General features: G+C 36.2%; 1 protein-coding gene across 1 annotated transcript in view; it reads right to left on the bottom strand.

Moving 5' to 3' along the window:
- Positions 1-15112, bottom strand: part of LOC103079623 (cytochrome c oxidase subunit 7B2, mitochondrial-like) — an 80232-nt gene extending 65120 nt beyond the window's left edge. Inside the window, exon 1 of the mRNA XM_007445557.1 lies at positions 15053-15112. The gene's annotated coding sequence lies outside the window, so the exon portion shown is untranslated. The remainder of the gene's footprint in view (positions 1-15052) is intronic.
- Between the last annotated feature and the right edge of the window lie 2807 nt (positions 15113-17919).

The raw sequence follows: 17919 nt of genomic DNA, 5'->3' as shown, positions 1-17919 counted from the left end.
ATGGAATGAATAAAATTTGAACAACAGAGACAAAAAAAATGTAGAAAATAAACAAAGGCTCAGAGACTCTGGGGTAACATCAAATGATTCAATGTACATTTCACTTGGAGTACGAGGAGAGTAGAGACAAAAAGTGAAAGAAAAATATTTCAAGAAATACAGGCTGTAATAATCTTCACAAACTTAGTATAAAGGAAAAAAAGAAAAAAGTAATATTAACTTACATATCCAAGAAGTTTAACAAACTCCCAGTGGGATAAACACAAAGAAAATCACACTCAGGTACTTCATAGTCAACTTCTGAAAGCTACAGATAAAGAGAAAACCCTGGAAGGAGGGGGAAAATTGATACATTACATAGATGTTGACGGTGATGCAATCAATGATGGGCTTTATATCACAAACAGTGGATGCCAGAAGACAACAGAAAGGCATGTCCAAAGTACAAAAGGAAAAACAATTCAGCTAAGACCTAATCTATATCCAGTGAAACTACTCTTCCAAAATGAAGTTGAAATACACTTTTTTAAAAATGACTTAGCAGCAGATCTTTACTAAAATAAATGCTAAAGGAAGTCTGGAGGATTGAAGAGAAATGAGACCAAATAGCAACTTGGATATATAGGAAGAAAAGTAAACTGTACATATACGTATAGTTATGTATACATCTATCTCTGTGTATTCATATACACATATACATGTATACATGCGTATATATGTATGTGTGTATGTATATATATAATTTTTTTTAATTCTTTAAAAACATTATGTTGAGTATAAATAGAAGTGAAAAAGAGTGTTCACATTGCATGATCCCATTTATATGACATTCTAGAAGAAACAAAACTAATCTTTAGTGACAGAAAACATCATTAGTTGTCTGGGGCTGGGGATGAAAGGCAGAAATTGACTGCAAAGGGTCTTAAGGGAAGTTTTTGGTGTGATGGGAATTTTCTATATCTTCATTGTGATGCTTAGCACACAGATGCATATACTTAATAAAATTCTTCATACTGTACTCTCAGCATGCGTACATTTTACTGTATATAAATTATACCTTATTAAATTTGATTAAGAAATACATAAAGCAAAAACTACTGATTTGACAAAACATAAAGGATTTCTGTTCAATGAAGAATACTATAAGCAAAGTTATATATACTACCAAATGTAAAATAGACAGCTAGTGGGAAGCAGCCGCATAGCACAGGGAGATCAGCTCGGTGCTTTGTGACCACCTAGAGGGGTGGGATAGGGAGGGTGGGAGGGAGACGCAAGAGGGAGGAGATATGGAGATATATGTATACATATAGCTGATGCACTTTGTTATACAGCAGAAACTAACACAAAAGTGTAAAGCAATTATACTCCAATAAAGATGTAAAAAATTTTTTTAATTAAAGAAAAAAGATATTAGAGACTAGGAGAGATGCTTGTAAACTATTAATTGAGAATATACAAGGAACTGCTAAAAATTAACCAAGGAAAGACAAGAAACCCAAAAGAAGGAATGAACTAAGGCTGCATATTATGAAAAAGAGGCTCATCTTCACTACTAAGGTAATACAAATTTCAAAATACCAGTTTTCAAAGTGACAAAAATCAGGAAGTTGGATAGTAGAAATGTTAGAAAGTATAAGGGTGAAATTAAGCTGCCAGGTTTTGCTGTTAGGCCTGTAAATTGTTTCAGGAAAGCAATCAGGAAGTACTTAGTAAAATTACATGTACATGTGACCTACAAAATTCTCTTCTAATAATACTAAGTGTCAATCATAGGAGATAAGATGAATAAAATGTGGTATATGCATGAGATGAAAGTCAAGGTAACAATCAAAAGAATAAATTTAGATGCACAGTAGAATTAATAAATCACAAGAAAAAACAGTGTTGAGTAGAAAACCTATTAAACAGAATAAGATGATGAATAATAATTTATGTAAACTAAAAACACACGAACACATACATATAGAATAAGCCTATATAATTTTAAAGGTTACATTCAACTCAAAGACTAGTATGTGTATGAGTGGAGAGGAATGCCAGTGGAGATGAGGAATCAAGTAAAGGCAGTGATTATGAAAAAATAAAAGGAGAGAGGCCTTGCACAGATTGATATCAGAGAAGTAAAATTAATTTTCTGAATAAAGGAAAAAATGTATTTGTTACATTGATGCTTCTCAACACTTATGTAATGTTGTGTCCATATCCTTATATCTGAGCTATTACTCCTTTCTCAAGTGATAGCCTAAACTATGAAGACAACAGTAGTATTCTAAGCATGTGCTTTGGATTACTGTCTTTCTACATATCAAAATGGATACAGCATTCTTTGGGGAACATCAAAGGATCATTTCATCATTTATTCCTCTCTAAAGAGAATATATTTATTTATCATGGTATGTGACATACTGCCAAGACTCATCTCATTTTACATTGAAAAATATGCCAAGAATCATGATTTAGTTTAAATGAACGTTATGAAGTAACAGTATCCCTCATTTCACAACAATTATTTGGTGACTGGGAGTAAGTGTATCTTATGTTGTCTAAGAATAATCTACAAGTCCACTGGAGACCTATTTTCTACCTCAGCTTGTACCCACTTTTACCTTATTACAAAAATATTTGATATCTTTATTTCCATGTGCAATTTTTTTCAGGTAAAATTCTATTAATAATAGTTTTATTAAAGTATGTCATCATGAAGTTCTTTCTCTAGTGGAAGAGATAAGACATACAAGAATAACTATAAGAAAAGCAATGTATCATAAATGATACCCCTTCCTTTAAGGAATGAAGAAATTATTAAAGAAGAGGATCAGAGAAGTTTGTGGAAGAAATACCATTTAAGTTGGACCTTGATGTAATGGAGAATTCACATATTCTGAGATGGAGGAGCAAGATATTCCAAGTAAAGAGAACAAAGGGAGGTAAGAAAATAAAGAGTATGTAAAGGAACTCCAAGTATTTCAGTTCACACAATATACCGTACCATATGGGGAGCCATATGAAATAAGAGAGCAAAATTAAGTCAAAAGGCAGATCACAGATAAAGAATTTGAACTTTATTACATACAATTTGGGTAAAAGGTCCTGGTATATCAGAAACAAGTTAGGGATATTAATCAGTTCCATGGGAAGAGCTTGTAGAAGAAATGAAATATTGGTTAGAAAGTTATGACAATTGTCCTACCAAGAGATAAAGAGAGCTTGAATTAGGGAGGATGCTATGCAAATAGAGACAAGAGGAACAATGTACATAGAAATTTTTTTCTAGGAAATGGAAAGCCATTGGGTAAGGGAGATAAGAAATAAGTTAAAATGACTTTTTTTCCTAGTCTAAGTGACTGGTAGTACACTTAGTTCATTACTAGGAAGAAAAAAACGTGGAAGACCAGGTGTGAAATAATAGTAAATATAAATATTTGTATATATATATATACATATATATATATTTGCCCCTGGTTCCTGCTACTATTTAGTCTTTTACCCCAGTTTCTAACACAGAGCTCCCAAAACACTTATAATTTCCTGAGTGATGGAAACACCTTTTGTTCTAATGAGGTGACTCCTGATGGGCACCTGGATGGGGGCTGGTCATGAGAAAGCAAGTCATGATTAGAGGCTAGGAACTTTCAACCCCACCCCACCCCCATTCGCTAGAGAAGGCAGAGGGGTTGGAAAATGAGTTAATAATTGATCATGCCCACGTGATAAAGCCTCCATATAAATCCCAAAAGTACAGGGTTCAGAGAGCTTCTAGGCTGGTGAATACATAAACATGCCAGGAGGATGACACACCCAACTCCACAGAGACAGAAGCTCTTGCACATGGGACTCTTCTAGGCTCAACTTAATGTATCTCTTCATCTGGCTGTTCATTTGTATTCTTTAAAATATCCTTTATAATAAATTGGGAAGAGTAACTAAACTGTTTTCTTGGGTTCTATCAGCCACTCCAGTAAATTATCGAACATGAGGAGGGTATTATGGGAACCTCTAACTTGTAGTCAAGTTGCAGGTAGCCTGGGGACCTACGACTTGCACTTGACTTCTGAAGTGAGGGGAAGTCTTGTGGAACTGAGCCCTTAATCTGTGGAATTTTTACTAACTTTGGTTAGTGTCAGAATTTAATTGAATTGCATCAACAGCTGACATGTTGGAGAACTGGTTACTGTGGGGAAAAAAACACACACACACATTTAATGGCCAGAGCAGTAGTAGAGTTGTGAGGAAATACGGGACTTTCCTTTCTGGGCATTGGGTTTAGCAGAAGATAAGAAAATGTACTCTGGACTAAATGAGTTTTAAGTGCCTAAGGCAACTTTAACAGGAAAAGTTCAAAGGGTGATTATATTAGTTAAGGTAATGGAAGCTGCTATAACAGAAAAACCTTGACATTTAATGGCTTAACACAATAAATATTTATTTCTTGTTCGCCTAGTCTAGTAAGGGTGTAGAAGAGGGTAGGGAGTCTGTTTCACAGATATTCAGCAACTTTGGCTTAACAGTTTCTACTTCTTTAACAAAGGGCTTCCACTGTTTCTCTGGGTGATGGAAGGCATATTGTTAAAGTAGAATTCATCAGAAATGATGCACCATGCTGTTTATTGCTACATTGTTTATAATATCAAAGTTAGCAACCAAATGTTCTAGTTTACTGTAATGAAAATGGATTGTTTTCAGAATCAGAACAAATGAAATAACTGTTTTGAGATACACCAATACATCTCTCTCTCTCTCTCTCTCACACACACACACACACACACACAAACACACACACACTCATACATACACACACACACGTCAATTCTCACACTCAGAGGGCAGACCACTGGAGAAAGGCAATGAAGTATGGTCCGTTAGCTGCATTTGAGACAGTAAGCATGCCTAGTCCTCTTATTGATTTGGAAGAAATGAAAGAAATGGCTTTTACTAGGAAAAAAAAAAAAAAAACTCACTGAATAGGATATAGCTTCTTAAAGAAAACTCAACTACTAACCCAGCCTTTAAGTGCATTAGGTAGTGTAAGTCCGTTTATGTCTTAGGCCATAAGACATATACATGAAATACCTAGAATAGGTAAATTCGTAACAATGCAAAGTAGATTAGAGATTACCAGGGTCTGGGCAGAATGAGGAGTTATTGCTTAATGGGTACTGAGTTTCTCTTTGGAGCAACGAAAAAAGTTTGGAAATAGACAGTGGTGGTGGTTGTACAATACTGTGAATGTAATTAAAGCCACAAAATTGTACACTTAAAAATGGAAAATTTTGGGCTTCCCTGGTGGCGCAGTGGTTGAGAGTCCGCCTGCCGATGCAGGGGACACGTGTTCGTGCCCCAGTCCGGGAGGATCCCACATGCTGCGGAGCGGCTGGGCCCGTGAGCCATGGCCACTGAGCCTGCGCGTCCGGAGCCTGTGCTCCGCAACGGGAGAGGCCACAACAGTGAGAGGCCCGCGTAGAGCAAAAAAAAAAAAAAAAAAAAAAAAAAAAAAAAAAAGGAAAATTTTATGTTATATATATATATGTCACCACAATTTTAAAAAATGTTTTAAAATGAGTGTATAGAAGTTGGCTTATAACTACTGACTGCTATTTTAAAGTTAATTAATTTATACTTACCTAATTGATGAACTCGCTTCTTTTCTACCTGATTCTAAAGCATCCTAGAATGGTTCTGACAGTTTGTATTTTAAGTACTTCATTTCTTTTTTTTAACTCATAAAATGATTTTATTGTTTTTGTACATTTTAAACCTCATATTTATAACAGCATATTCTTTGAAAAATCAAGTGGTTTTTAACAGGTTTATGAGATAAAACACAAGCCTCCTGCTGTTCCTGCTCTGTTCCTGATTCTTACTCCCATGAGGACACTATTTTAATAATTTTAGTGCTGCTTCTTTTATATCTTCCATATTTTTATTTTAGCCCTTATTTCTGAGAGTTCAATTAAGTTTTAATTTTATTTCCTCAAGTTTTAGAACAAGCTTAACAACAATAATAAATATGTTCTACTTGATAATAAAATAGAACAATTTTGTTTGCTATTGCTCTCAACACTCACACCCACATACCCACAAACACACAAACTCATGTTAATTTCACTTAATTTTACTAGGTTGTTACAGAAATTAGACTATATATATTATATAGCAATGAGATTTTATATGTGTATGCATGTGTATGTACACATTTAACTCAATGCCCAGCACAGAGTAAGTACTTCGTACTGCGCAGTGGTATGACATAAACTATAGATAGAGCTCTGTTTAGACCTACATTAATTTCAAAAAGTAGAGTGCAGAATCAGTTGTGCTTTAAATAGTTTATTTTAGATTATATTAATCTCCTAAGTCCTCTCTTACAAAATTCTTTAGATTAATGACTATTATGATGAAAGTGTCAATCTCTTCATTACAAATTCAACTACTGAAAAATACTTTTAATAGTTAAGATTTGAAAGTTTTTTTTTTCAATAAAACCATTAACTTGAAACTTTATCTAGAATTCTCTATATTCCATTAGTAACATAAGGTGGCAAATCACACAAAACTAATATTAGAGAGTCCCATTACAAACGAAGCCTATGCATTCTTCATCTTTATCCCTCCATCGTACTATAGAATGAGAAATATGCTTCAGGGTAAAGTTTCCAAATGCAAAAAAAAAGATTCAGTTCTGATTACATTAAGGGAGAGAAGACAGGATAGCATTTTACTGATGATAAAGAAAGTTGTCAATAACAACTGAGTCACAAAGGACATTCAGCTCAAATTTTATCAAAGATCCAATGAAATTAGAACACTGTTCTCTAGGCATTCATTCTGTTTAACCAAGTTTTTCCATATTTCAATTTAGTTATAGAAAATATCTGCACTACATTTTCCGAACATTCTATTTCCTGACAGATCATCTTTTCAGTAATGCCCACTATTGGTCATTTGGCTGCCATTCTTTATTGACACTTGAAGGCAGCTGTGAGTTTAGTAGCCAACTTTAGTTAATTAGAAAAAGATTTGAGGGACTTCCCTAGTGGCGCAGTGGGTAAGACTCCGCACTCCCAATGCAGGGGACCCAGGTTCGATCCCTGATCAGGGAACTAGATCCCACATGCATGCCGCAACTAAGACTTCACATGCCACAAATAAGGAGCCCACCAGCCGCAACTAAAGAGCCCACGTGCTGCAACTAAGGAGCTGGTGAGCCACAACTAAGGAGCCCACCGGCCACAACTAAGACCCAGTGCAACCAAATATATAAATAAATATATTTTTTTTTTTAAAAAAAAAGAAAGAAAAAGATTTGAAAATTTTCAAGCTGTTCCTGGCTTCCAATGCATACTGTATTAATCTGTTCAGGCCACTGTAACAAAAAACCATAGACTTAGTTGCTTAAACAACAGAATTTCTCACAGTTCTGGAGGCTGTAAAGTCCAAGATCAAAGTGCTGGCAAATTTGGTTCCTGGTGAGAGCTTTCTTCCTGGCTTGCAGTGTGTCCTAGCTCGCTGTGTCCTCACATAGAGCTCTAGTCTCTTCCTCTTCTTATAATAATTATACCGATAATCCTTATACCTCTAATACTAATCCCACTATGGGGGCTCCACTCTCATGACTTCATCTAAACTTAATAAGCTCCCAAAGGCCCCACCTTTAACACTATCACACTAGAAGTTAAGGTTTCAACAAATGAATTTTGGGGGAACACAAATATTCAGTCCGCAACATATACTTTGCAATTATATTTAATTTGAAGTCAACACAGAACCTTAAACATATTTCTAAGTATCTTCTCATTATAGTAACTGTCTCTCTTCATAATTTTATTGAATATTTTAGAATGTTCTCATATATTGGTGTGCATCAGACTCACCTGTGGGAACCTGCACAACATAAAAATGAGATCCAACCCAAACATACAAATATAGGCACAAATAATGAAAACATTAACTTGGGTTTTCTATAGATGAAAACTCATGGCATAAAAAAATCTCTTCCTATATAAATAATCTAAAGAGGATATTGGGAAGCTAAAAAAACACCTCTTTAAATCAAACTCCTTTGCAAATTCATAAGTAATTCCTGATTATTATATGTCCTTGATCCCTTTTGGAAATCTAATGCAATCTTCAAGTCATATTCATCAAATATTAATGGCTCACTATAATCACACACTTGTTTATAAAAATCAGGAATATATAATTTTGGGAATAGGTTTCATCAACAGGATGAGACAGTGCTCTCAGAAAAGTAATGATGATTAAATATCCACAAAGCATTTTTTATAACATTCTGTTTTATGTGTTCCTATGCAGCCTCATGCTGTTTGCTGCCACATTTCAGAAATACCAAAGAGCAAGGTAAGGTTTGGAGAAGGACAATAATAATAATAAACCACAGAACAGATTTATAAGTGAAAAATATACCAAAGGTCAGAACTCCTCATTCAAAAAGACTGAGGTTGAAATAACTGAAATTACTGTAACAAAGAAGACATGGATAAAGTGAACATGGGTATTTACTGAATTCTGGATGCATAGAAAATAAATCTAGAAAACAGTATACTCTTTGAAAGCACATTACTGCTTCACAGATGAGGCAAAGCAAGCAAAATAGCTTCTAGGAAAATTTAGGTGAATTTGCATACTCTAGATCAGCATCAAATTATGAAGGAAAGTTAAAAGTTATTTAGGTCAAATCCCTATTCTATGACATTTGACATCATGCAAAATAATCATGCTTCCTCAGAGGCAGCACTTTAAAAGTAAAAAAAAAAAATCATCATGAATGAACTACCTATATGTCTTACATTAGAAATAATTTAATTTGTAATATTATAAGTGATTTAATATAGTTCAGATATAAAAATACATAAAATGCAAACACATCTCATATATATGCCATATATATATCTCAGAAAACCACTCCTGATCAAATTTCATTAGAACAGGTAATTAGCATCCCTCATTAGATGAAAAGTGCAGATGGAATATGGTCTCAGAAGCCAAAATACCTGTTACCTATGTTAGTTGTTCCCTGTTTTCTTCAGGAAGATTGGACTTATGCCCTAGAAGAGTATCTATAATTTTCTATCAGACCCTGGTGGTCATGCATTTAATGGACCAAGCATAATTTGGTCCATTAATCCTGAGTAAAAGTATGGAGTATTCTGTGATCACACAACATGTCTTGATGCCTTATTGGTATTCATAGCTTCTCTCAAGTGTGTGGTAGACTGGAGATGGTCAGTCCTTATTATTCAAACCTGGATCACTGGCAGCTTTCCTCACATTCATCTTCTGGGAAAACCCTGTGTCACAGTTAGAATAAATGGTAATGTGCTCAGTTCTGTAGCTTATCCCAAGACCTGAGAATTCTGAATGGCATTTGGCCCAATCCCAGAAATTTTATTCCACATTGATTTTGCCTTTCCTGAGCTTTTTTTCATTTCAAAATCTGTACCAAAAATAATCACCTTAAGATCAAGCACTGAAATCAATGCCAATGTCCCTGGACTCTCTTTTTGAATCAGGTTCTTTGAGTGTTTAGTGTCTTTTCAAAACACTGACTGATTAAAATTTTTATGCTTTATTTTGAGACCATTTTCTCATTTTAACTCCTTTGAGTTGCTGTGATTTTATAAATAGCGTCCTTATTATGATCTGCTTCTGGCCTTCCTCACAGACTTCAGCGAGAGTCCTGGAGTCCTGGAGCCTATTTTTGTGCTCTCCTGAGGAGGCTTGTTCCCTAGCTCTCCCTCATTGTGAGTTTGTTCCGGGCTGTTGGCTGCCTGATGCTTTGATGTCTCTCTCCATTAACTAACTCTTGCCTTTCAACAACTGAACTCCGGTTTCTTGCTTACTGCCATCCTTGTCACAGCTCTTGGCTTACTACTCTGTGTGTCAGTAGAATCCTTGGCAACTTCCTGTGTCATTTCTTGCCCCTCCTTCTCCACAAATTGCTTTTCACCAGTTTGGCTTTCCAAAGACAGCCTGTCAGCAATTCAAAGTGTGGATTTTATCTCTGGTCTCCTAGACTGTGCTCATTTTAATTATTAGTAAGAGGCAGAAGGCTGACACATAAAGGTAAGTAACCACCTACGCTGTCACTAAAAAGGCACAAGGATTAAGTCCTGTTCAGGATGCCTGAAATCCCAGATGAGAGATTCATTTCTCTGATTTTAAAAATTTTGATTTTATTTTTAGGAGAGCTTGATCAAATTGTAAATACTCTCTTCTGTTTACCTTCAGGCTTTTCTACATATACTGCTGTGGCATTTGCCATATTATATATTCTATCTCATATTGTCATAATTAATCATTGTTAATATACAATATCATAATTAATTTTGTTTCTATGCACCCATGAGACTGTAAGCCATTTGCATAGGCATGGTGTTCCAGTCATTATATCTTAGTGTCTAGGGTAGTACATACATGGTGACAATAGGTCTAAATACATGGTTGTTGAGTTAACAGATATAAAACATAGGTGGAGAGGTGGAAAACTTATACCACTAACTTCTAATGCATTCATTTTAAATATAAGAAGCATCAGTTTGGGAAATGAGTCAGTTGATGCAACAGAAAACTCAAATAACAATGGCTTAAACACAAAATGGTAAATTTTTCTCATATAATGAGAATTCCAAGGGAAGGAAATTACTGTTATTGATTTGAAAGTTCAAGTATGTCATGGCTAAAATCTCAGTAATATTCCTAACCTTTCACGGTAGCAAGGTGGCTGCTCCAGTTCCAGTCATCATGTGTACCTTCCAGGAACAAGGAAGAAAGAAAGGGCCAGAAGGAAGACAAGATACCATCAACAGCAAGAACACAGATATTTCCCAGAAATTCCATCAGATTTCTGTTTATATTTCATTGGACAGAATTATGGCACATTGTCTCCCACAGCAAAAAGGAGAAAGAGATAATGGGGGGCTTGTGGGGTTTTTTTCTCTCTTGACACCACAAATAAAAAGAAGAGAATGAATATTAAGCCACAAAAAATCACTGTCACAGAGGGGTACTGAGGCATATATGAGTGCTGGGAAAAAGTCAATTTAAGTGAAAATGTAAAAGATGTAAATGAAGGAGAGCATATAACGTCAACTGATGGCTGCTTCACCATCTTGCCCAGTAATGGCTGACAGAAGTCAGACATTTTGATCTATAAGCTTGAAAGCCTGACTGAGGCATGGGATCTTCATGGGAATTCTAACACAGTATCTTTCTATTCTTCATTAAGCCTCTTCATGGGCTTCATAAATAAAGTTGTCCTGAGCATTTCCTAAATATCTGGCTCTGTGGTACATTGAATAATATACCATAATACTTGCCTTCAAGCTGCCCACCTTAATCTAAACTTCGTAACAACAGAAGTGAGCATAGGATCTTGCAATTCCCCTGAAGAAGCACTTAGACTGAGTATGTGCTTGCGGGGTGAGAATTTTGTCAGGGAAGGATTGTCTTAGAAGGAGAAAGTGGAGCCCGCCAAATGAAGTGCAGAAGGGTGTTACTGGCATAAAGGCATATGCATTAGTGCATAAAGGCACAGGAAGGCAAAGGAAGTGAAAAGCATTCTGGGATTTGTAATTTTTCAGTGGTGCAAAGCACAGAATTCAAAGGGTAAAGACAATGGTAGGGAGACAAATTAGAAGAGAGTAAGCAAGAACCAAAGGCTCTTTCTGAACAATGAGACAATGAATAATTTTAAGCTGTTATGAGTTCTATGTTTTAGGAAAATTATTCTGGTGTTACTAGGGACAGTTTACTAGAGACATGTAACACCGGAGAGAGAGAATTCAGTTAAAGGAGTATTCCAATTGTTCAAATGAAAAATATGAGGGCTTAACCCAAAACAATACCAGAGGATTTGGAATAAAAGACCAGATTCCACAAACATTAAACAAGTCCAAGAACAAACTCACCAAATGCTGAGTGTGCGCATGTGTGTGGTAGGCAGTCAGGGGAATAAGTGTAGAGGTGGGGCAGAAATGAGGGTAGAAAACTAAAACAACTCCCATTTCTTCACTCATTCATGGATTCAATAATGATGATTGAGTTGATTTTCCTAGTGGCAGTGGTGTTTGGCGTAATGTGCAACCTCAGTAAGACATAATAATATACACAGCCGCTCATATTAATGCCTATACATCTGACCCAAGCACAACATGAGGCAACTTCAAGAAGAAAACAGTCACTCAGCCATTGAGAAACCCAACAATGTACTCTTGAATCATGGTTGAACAGCCTACTTCCTAGAGCAAATCTCAAGGACCAAAGGAATATTATGAAACACTAGATTTTATTAAGCAAAGGACAAGCCTGTTCACACCATGTTTCCATGGTGAGTTCCTTAGTAGCCTTCAAAACAACTTATTAGCGAAACCAGAAACTTATTATATTAGCCTCTGTAGCAAATAATGAATAAAATCTGGTATCTAAAATATGAGGAAAAATTCTTAAACCATAAGGAAAATGATGCAGTCTTCACAAAGCCAATCCAAGTAATTAGATACTTAAATAAGAACAGCAAGGCAAAAAGGAATAGATTGTGGTCCCAGCTCCAGAGAAAACCAGCAGAAATGGTGAGGTGGAAGCATGCAAACAGTTCCCAAAATTAGCATTCTATTATCCTGCCTTTATATTCTGCATGAAGGTGCCTTAAGGTTCACCAACCCAATAGTCCTTGTCACTGCTATTAGCTCAACGAAAATAATAACAAAGGATCTCTTAGTGCACTGCCTGGTTTGAAAAAAATTGTATAGAAGAAAAAATTCTCAAAATAATTCTGGTTTTCGGACAAGAGCATCCATGTTAAAAGATCCAGCTCTTCCTTTTCAAAAGATTGGTTTCCTGTATGTTTGTGCATTGGGAGATAATCTGACCTTAAGGACAACAAAATCAATAAATTAGCAGAAATGAGTAAGTAGGATTAAAACATATACAAAGCATAGTGTTTATAAGCTCATTTTAAGTCAAAAAGACCTCGATTGGAATCTTGGCCTTTGCACTTAACAGGCTTCTTAGCTTCTCTAAGCCTCATCAATAATATAGAAATAAAAGCACCTAGTTCACAGAATTGTTGTGAGAACTAAATGCTCATGAGGCATCCAGCCTTAAATCTGGCAGATAATAAATCTCAAATACATATTAACATAAAGGATGAATTAACAACATTCTGCGAAGTACTGATTTGCATTTCCCTTTTACAGGAGAAGAGATTAAGGCTCTCAGAGGCTCACTGACTTATCCAAGGTCACGATGCTAATAAATTTGCAAACCAGATTCAAACACAGGTCTACTATGGTAGGTTCGCTGTTCTGCTTTTTTTTTATTCTATATTTTAGAAAATTTCCTTTTAACAGGCCAGGACATAATATAAATACTGTGCTAAGCTTATGGCTTCAGAATTCAATTGAAAGAGGGACCATACAGAAGAAAATGAAAGTAAAAGCAGTCTATTCCAAACAGCTCAGTGTGACAGCCCTGTAAATGATCAAGTTTAGAACACAGACCTATGAGAAATGGTTAAAATGATCACGACAATCTAAGTTTGGAGAAGACACAGTAGGGGGAAATATAATTGCAGTTTTACAGAAATGTAGTTTAGAATATTATGCACACTTTCACTTTGCAAGGATGGTTTAATTATTCCCAAAGGACTAAATATTAAATGCAAGGAAAAATGACAGTTATAAAATAGACACCCTGCTGCCAAGTTCGAATGAGAATTTACAGGAGTGGGGGTGATTTTAGGGGATGGATGAGAGGTCTATTGTGATTCAGGGATGAATTATTATGTTTACATTTGCAAGTTCCGTGGTTAAAGGGGGGCTGCTGGGTTGTAAAAAAATCTTAAAACTTGGATTAATTTTTTCACACAATGAATATTTCAAAATTAAAATGCAATGTCTGAATTCTCATGTTTAATTATTAACATGCCCATTGAGTTTACCAAAAAGAAACTGTTAAGAGAAATTTGCCATTTAACAAGGTTATTACCACCAAAGAATTTGATTATCCTATAAAATTTTATCTCAGTATATAATTTCACATTTACCAAAGGATATAGTATTGGTCATTAACTTTAACTGAAGAAGTTTAGGGATTACTATTACCAAATTCTACTTTCAAGCTAACCACTGATTCCAGATATAAACATGGATAACAGCAAGGAAAAAATAAAATTAATATTTCTAGATAGTTACATACCATACTGGTCTGGTCAGGAGAGTATAAAAATAAGGTCTATCACCATCTAATAGCAAAATGAGGTTTTAAAAACAGTATCTAATATAGATAAGCAACAAGGATATACTGTACAGCACAGGGAATTACAGCCATTATCTTGTAATAACTTAAAATGGAGTATAATTTGCAAAGATATTGAATCACTATACTGTATACCTGAAACTAATATAATATTGTAAATCAATTATGCTTCAATAAAAAAAGAAAAAGAATTCAATAAAAATTTTTAAAAATTAAAAAAAACAGTGCCTAAATTTCTCATAAACATAATTACACAATCACACCAGGGGGCGCTCTTAACACTGAAATGATGGATGACATTTTAAAACATGTGGTGGTCTTAGCCGGCCAAAGTAAAGATTTTTCTAAGCATGTATAGTACTTATACAACAAGTACTGCAACAAGTTCTTATCTCTCCAAAATGTTTGCTGGCAATACACATATTTTATTTTTCATCCAACTGATTGCATTAAGACTATCAAGTTAGTCAATCAAGTAAAACTTTTTCGACAGGAAATATCTTATTTTGGAAACATTTGTTTATTTAGACTGGCATATGTCTCTTATACTTTCTGTGGTTGGACTAATTCTGAATAATAAATAGAGTGTTTAAGAGTACTTAAAACTTTTTAAAACGGTTTTGTTGTCAATTTTATTTTTTACAAAATTTCTTACCAGAACTTTAACTTACTTTCTTTCATAAAAAAGGAGGGATCCTCAACATTATCTAAAATTGACACTCATAGTGAAATTCTAATCTCAGCACCATGGGCCTTTTCCACATTTTGTCATTACCTGATAGGAACTCTGAAGCTCAGATGCTCTCCTCAGAAAGTTCAAGATTCAGATTCCTAAAAATATAATTAGAAAATTAGTGTGAGGTTTCAAGGAAACAGAAAAAGGCAAAAGGTAAGGGTGGGCTATATTACCCAGAGAAAATCACCATAGACTATGCCACCAACAGTAAATATTTTTATACGAGTGACACCTGATTAAATAAACTTTAAGAAATAAAGTACAAAGGAAAGAATTGCAAAGTATTTGAAAGGAAGAGGACATAGTTATCTGTCTTCCTACAGTGATACAGAAGGAGTCTGTAAATTTTTCTCGACCCATGTAGTTGAGATCACCCCCTTTCATCTGTCAGCTGCCTCCATGAGTTACTATCTACCTGTGCCCAAGCTCAAACAGGGAGAGTTCTGATCAGGTTCACCTTATGTGTATGGAGAACAGGGAGCTACCTCTTCCATGTGAGTTCAGGGAAACAAGCATGAACCTCTCTACTGTTTGTGCCATAAATCAAATTTACCATCATACTAATGTCTCAAATTCTAGTGATAGGAACAATTTTTTTCATTCTATAAAGTAAAAAAACACCTGGAGAAAATGATACATTTATTTATTACTTTAGACCAAAGTATATGTGGATGATAGGAAGCCCTACCTACCCAGAAACAGACATTAACACAGTTTTCCAAAACGTGGGTGAGGGACTTCCCTGGTGGCGCAGTGGTTAAGAACCCGGCTGCCAATGCAGGGGACACGGGTTCAAGCCCTGGTCCAGGAAGATCCCACATGCAGCGGGGCAACTAAGTCCATGCACCACAACTACTGAGCCTGCACTCTAGAGCCTGCAAGCCACAACTACTGAAGCCTGCGTGCCTAGAGCCCATGCTCCACAACAAGAGAAGCCACTGCAATGAGAAGCTGGCACACCACAACAAAGAGTAGCCCCGGCTCGCCACAACTAGAGAAAGCCTGCGCACATCAATGAAGACCCAACACAGCCAAAATATTAATTAATTAATTAAAAACAAACAAAAAAATGTGGGCGAGAAGGAAAGAAAAAAAGAACATTGGATGAAAAAAGGACAGGCCCCAGAGGAGAAAACCCTGCAGAGAGAGTATGTTAGGATGAGTTAGGTGACTACCATTATCGGCATTACTCCTTAATCTTTGTACAGAGAGGTTCATTAAGGCAAATGCAGCCTTGTTTGGTGAGAGGCAACATCTGACATGAACCAATCTGGCATGTTGCAAAGCCACAAGAGTTTCCATCAATAGCAAAGTCAGAGAGCGGTGGTGTTGGAGTTTCATGTGGTCCATCCTGTTAGAAGCAGGCCCAGAACCAGCTGGTAGAAAATGGAGATAGAGGTTACTTCTTCCCATTAGGACTCCAGTTGCCAGAGAGCCACCAAGTGCCCTATATTTTAGATCAAGTCCTGGTGTTACCTGAAGATAAGTACACTAACCAAGAAATGGCAAATTAAAAATAAAGATTTAATAAATTGGATGTTGGATATGAGAGAACAGGAAGAGTCAGGGTGGCACACAAGTTTTTGATCTGAGCAACTGAAAGAACAGAGCTGCCATTTAGTGGGACTGGGAAACCGTGGGAAAAGCAGGTTACTTTTAGGGGAAATAATTATTTTGACTTTGGATATATGAATTTTGAGATGTCTATCAGAAGAGGAACAATATAAAGAAAGCAGTGGCTATATCAGTATGGAGTTTAGAGAAGGATATCAAGCTTTAAATATAAAACAGCGTTGTCCACTCACTGACAGTATTTAAAGACATGAGATACAAGAGGAAGTGAGTACAGACAGAGAAGACAGATGACAGAGACTAGCCCTGGGGTGGGCAGACTCTTAGGTGCCTCAATCATCCCTGCCTCCTGGTGATCATGCTCTTGTATGATTCCCATTCCCTAGAGTGTGGGCAGGACCTGTAACTTGCTTCTAACCAACAGAATATATGACAGCATGCAGGTGATTGACACTGTGTGGTCACATTATTACAGTGCCAATTGTGCTGGAGCTTTTTCGCTCACTAGCTGACTTTTGTGAAGCAAGCAGCCATACTGGGGAACCTCAACCTTTGCTGGGCCAAGAAGTGAGGGTAGCCTCTTGAAACTGAGGGCAGCCTCTAGCTGGCATCTCCAGCCTCCAGCCAACAAGAAATTAAGCCTTCACTCCTATAGCCTTAAGAAAATAAATTCTGCCAACAACCTGTTTAAGCTTGGAAATAAATCCTTCTCTAGTCAAGCATTCAGATGATACCCCAACGCCAACTGACACCTTGACTGCAGTCTTACAGAAGACCTAGTTAAGCTACACTAGACTTCTGACCCAAAGAAACTGTGAGATAATATATATCTGTTGTTTAAAACCACTGAGTTTTAGGCAATTTGTTATGCACCAATAGAAAAGTAATGCAAGAGCCGAGATACTACAAAATTTAGAGGTGAGGGAGCTATGAAAGAGCCAGGAAAAGACCAAGGAAGAGAGGGTGGTGAGGTAGGAGGAAAACCAAGAGAAAAGCATTTCTCCAAGAGACTTACTGCCAGCTTCCTCAGAGAAATCTAACAAATAGATAAAGAGCAAAGAGAAAGTTGAGTCCCCTGACCTGCTAGAGGCTCATGTGTAATCACTACTAAAGGTACACGAGAAGCCAGGTGGAGCCACCTCCATTCCAACCATGGGGTCCTCTACTTTACCCCTTCCTGGAAGAAAGTGGTAAGAGCCAGTGATTCTACGTGGGTACTGGTAGAAGCCAGAAAGCATTCAGTTCTTTCTGCTCTAGGTGGTCATTCACTAAGAATATTAGTCCTTTCATTGAAACATTTACAGCTGTTTTTTAGCAATGATGAGTTTCCCTAC

This window comes from Lipotes vexillifer, unplaced genomic scaffold (genome assembly GCF_000442215.2).
Source record: "Lipotes vexillifer unplaced genomic scaffold, Lipotes_vexillifer_v1.1 scaffold1043, whole genome shotgun sequence".
Classification (NCBI taxonomy): domain Eukaryota; kingdom Metazoa; phylum Chordata; class Mammalia; order Artiodactyla; family Lipotidae; genus Lipotes; species Lipotes vexillifer.
This window is presented reverse-complemented; position numbering and strand designations above follow the sequence as displayed.